This window comes from Cotesia typhae, unplaced genomic scaffold (genome assembly GCF_013202065.1).
Source record: "Cotesia typhae breed Kobodo isofemale line unplaced genomic scaffold, CoteBio_Ctyphae contig_26, whole genome shotgun sequence".
NCBI lineage: Eukaryota > Metazoa > Arthropoda > Insecta > Hymenoptera > Braconidae > Cotesia > Cotesia typhae.
In genome coordinates, this window is record NW_027423732.1 from 3,450,641 (window position 1) to 3,455,438 (window position 4,798).

Sequence of the window (4,798 nt, forward strand, 5' to 3'; positions counted from 1 at the left end):
AGATCTGTTGAAAACTCGATTTTTTCAAAACGGAGTAAAACCAATAACTTTTTTTTTTAACTTTGATTAACTTTGTTTGAACTTTAAAACCAATAACTTCTTGATTAGCCAAACTTAGATTTTGGTTACAATTCGGACCGATTTGATTTGATAGATTGTAACGGGTGATTTTTCACGTTTTCTAATTTTAATACAACTAATTTATTTGAATCCCCAACTCGATGTTTACTCGCCGGAGTCCAGGGTCATAAATGGGGATTTTATCGAGAATAACAAATTATGTACAAAACACTTCATTTTAATTAATAAATCAAAGAAAGAAAATCTATTTATTGACCTGATCATGTTAATCAAGAATGTAAACAATATAATCAAATTAAACAATATAAATAATACATAAGAACACTCTTTACACACATATTCGCGGTTCAAAATCAATAGCGCAGTTCCAAAATCAATAAACAATATAACCAAAATAAGCAATATAAACTAAATACAATAGAACATTATTTTTCGAACATACACGATAGTATTCCCGATTCAAAACTCAAAAACGCGGTCTATACACACACACTAGTTCCTACATAACACCCTCCCAGGCAGCGGGTTGCCACTCAGTGTTAAAAGATAAGGAGCTTATTTGACGCATCAATTCTGAAATAGTACCAACTCAAATGACTTTAGCACCAAAATCTTTACATGTGTATAGATAGTGTTTGTTTTTACCATATTTAATGGAAACCGTGTTTGGTTGTCAGTGCTCTCTAGTGACAAATAAACCGACTCCATGAGCTGTTCTCACTTCAAATATAATTAAATGCACATCAATACTATAGTATTCTATAGCCAAATTCTTAGTGCATCGGTTTGTAAACGGTGAAGCACAAAGTTCATGTCCCAGACAAATCAATTTTTTTTTTCCTGATTTATCTGTTATAGGAAATAAAATTTTAATTTTAAGATAATAATAACAATGATAAATGATACTGAAATTTGTCGACTTTTCATAATTTTTAGATTTTTTTTAAAACAATAAATTAAAGAAAAAAAAATTTTTTTTTAATTGCACTTGTAATTTTTTCTAACTTCTAGAAGTGAATATTTCTATTATTTTTTTTATTAAATTAATTTATTTATTTTAAAAAATCTAAAAATTACTATGAGTCTGCTAATTTCAAGATTATAATGATAAGAGGATAAATAATTCTAATTGTTTTTATTGAAGTATTAAAATGAACACAACTATCAGCCTTAAGGTAAAAATAAATTTTTATTTAATAAATAAATAAATATCTTTGTAAATAAATTTGTAACGGAGCACACGGGACCTTCTTTATCCGGTGAAGGTCTTCGATCCGAGCTAAAATTATCGACCAATTCCCCAGGGCGCTGTGCTCCGAAGTACTCGCGCCAATAGTCTTAAGCTAGTGAGTAAGTCCCCGAGAGGGTAGCGCCGGCGCTGAGAGAGAGAGAGAGAGAGAGTAGGGACGACAGAGCCTAGAAGAAACGAACCAACAAATTTTGGTAAGTTTTATTGTGTTCGAACGATCGAAGAATCGACATCACAAACATCTCACTCAGGTAATTATTTCTATTTTATTGTTTCTTGTGGAACGAGGCGATAAATTTTAGTTAAATTTAATGCTTGCTAGGCCCAATGCCAGCTCACTTAAGTTTAATTAATCTAAGAAATATTCTAATACCAATTTCGTGTTCCAGAATAAAATATTCCCTGAGAATTAAGTTACGAAGTGGCGATTCAGGACCGTGCTGCCAATAAGACCTCATCGAGGAAAACATCAAGGAAAGACGAGAAACCCGGGAGTAAAAGCGTCGAGGGATTTTTGAAAATAAAACCTAAGGAAACTCCACCCTTGTGGAAATAATTCTCTGAAAAAACTCTTGAAAAGTCTTTATAACTCTGAATAAGACTTTTCGAAAGTCTTCACATCCCTAACTAAGTAAAGGAAAGACTTAATAAGTCTTCAAAACTCTGCGATACTCTTCAAAAATCAAATTTTCCCTGCAATTTCGGAATTTCTCAAAGAGTTATTAAGACTTGATAAGACTTGTTCAGTTTTACAGGAAAAGAAGAAAATATTTCTTTTCAAAAAAATTACTTATCAGAATTAAATAAAACTATAAAAAAGAATTAATGCATGTTTTAAAAAAATTTTTTTTAAATAATATTTTCATCACGAAAATACTTTGATGGGCATCGAATCACTCATAGTTGAGCAAGTCAAAACATCAACAGCAAATGAAGTGCACTTGCTATTGGAAACAGATATTACTCAAAGAGTAAATCCAATCGGTATTTAATTTGGACTATCAAATATTAAAGTCAACTTTCTAGATAGGAGAGAATTTTCTATCCACACGCCATCTGCTGGAATTAATTGATACCTAACATATTTTAGTTTACGAATTTACAGTTAGAATCTTTGAGTGTTCTTAGTTTCTAATAGGTGGCATGTGGTTAGAAAATTCTTTCCTACCTAGAAAGTTGACTTTAATATTTGATAGTCCAAATTAAATACCGATTGGATTTACTCTTTGAGTAATATCTGTTTCCAACAGCAAGTGCACTTCATTTGCTGTTGATGTTTTGACTTGCTCAACTATGAGTGATTCGATGCCCATCAAAGTATTTTCGTGATGAAAATATTATTTAAAAAAATTTTTTTGAAACATGCATTAATTCTTTTTATAGTTTTATTTAATTCTGATAAGTAATTTTTTTGAAAAGAAATATTTTCTTCTTTTCCTGTAAAACTGAACAAGTCTTATCAAGTCTTAATAACTCTTTGAGAAATTCCGAAATTGCAGGGAAAATTTGATTTTTGAAGAGTATCGCAGAGTTTTGAAGACTTATTAAGTCTTTCCTTTACTTAGTTAGGGATGTGAAGACTTTCGAAAAGTCTTATTCAGAGTTATAAAGACTTTTCAAGAGTTTTTTCAGAGAATTATTTCCACAAGGGCAGGTACAATAAATATGTCTAAATAGATTCTCGGTGAAGCGGCATCAGCCAGGTCTTAAGTCGGCTGAAGGTTATCGCCATTTCGCGTTCGATCAAAATCATTAGTTTTAATAAAAATTTAATTAATTAATCTTGCCAAAATGTAAGCAATTGGTTTAGTCAATAATTAAGCACTCGTTACTTGAACTAAAGTCTGAATAAAAGTTCGAATAAAGTTAAGAATAAATTTAAGAACAAGTCAGAAATAAAATAACTAAATATTTAATTAATAATACCAGGAATTATTTCGGGTTATTAATTAAACACGTAGGCAGAGTCTGGATTAATCTTACTAGGAATTAATTCAGTTTGTTAATTCATGATTTTGGTGTCACGTGAAAGTTTGATATCTGAAAATTGAGTTTAAGTAAAATCAGTTAATTTTGTGTCAATTAAAATCATTAAAATAGTTCAGTAAAATATTTTAGTAAAATCATCAGAAGTTAAAATTAATTAAAATCAACATAAATAATTTGGAACAATTTTAGGTTGTGTGAAATAAAATAGAAGTCAAATTAGAATCATAAAATAATCGTTAAAATTAATTGTTAAAATCATTTAGATAAAAGTAGAAAATAAATCAGTTGTAAATTTCACTTGAAGAAAAATTCAACAAAAATTGGGAGAGGGTCCGCCATCTTGTTTCGAGCTAAAACGCTGAGTAAAGGACGTACAAGGTTGAGACTAAAAATCTCAAGGCGTTGTAAGGTGAAATATAATCCTCAAAATTAAAATAAAATAAATTTCAAGTTTCAAACAACACAAAAGTAAAATAACGTAATTTAGCAAAAATAAAATAAACTCAGTTATTCAGAGACAAGTAAAATAATTTAGTTAAAATTGAGTGAAATAAAACCAATTATCAATTTCTTAATTCAGAGATTAAAATTAAATAAATTAATTAATTAACTCTGACAAATAATTTGGACAAGATTAAAACAATTCAAGTAAATAAAATAAATTACAAAATTCGGCAAAATGCAAATCGAAGAAAACAATTAATAAAATGAAGCTAAATTAATTTTAAGGAAATTAATGAAAGTAATTAAGTAGAATTTTATAACAAAATTTGGCGAAAATAAAATCGACAAAAGTAAAATAAATTCGTAGAATACTAGGACGTAGCGAATATTTTGTCGGCAGATTATTAAGACCTCTGTCATCAAATTTTAATCTATTAATACGAGATACGAAGATCTCTTAGTATTAAATATTTATTGTTGTATTATTAAGACGACGGCAGTAAATTAGTTAAGAATTTTAAAAAGAAAATTAACCTCGTTAGGAATTTGGATTAGGAAGGAATGGAAAATTTGTTCAAGAGAAAATTTAATAATTGAAATTTAATTTGGATTTAGAAAATTTAATAATCAGATTTAATTTGGAAAATAAAAGTAAATAATAGTCTTAGAAAATAATTAATAAAGTATGGAAATTTTAATTAGTGTGTTTGAAAGATAATAATTACATTGTGGGTGCGTGTGTAGGATTATGGAATTATGAAACTATTAGAATTTTGGAAATATGGAAAATTGGGAAATATGGAAAATGGTTAGAAACCGCGGTATGGTCGCTCCATAAGAGGGTACCGTCGAGACTAGGAGCTTTGATAGGAAACCGTCTTATAAACGGGAATAGGACTTAGGATTAAGTGTTAATTAATTGTAAGGAGAATATCATTGTAATGGGTGGGTTAAATAAAATTTCTTGAAAAATGAATTTTTTTGATGGTTTCTGTTTCTTCCCAGCAATCTCTCACGACCCTGTAGAACTTACTC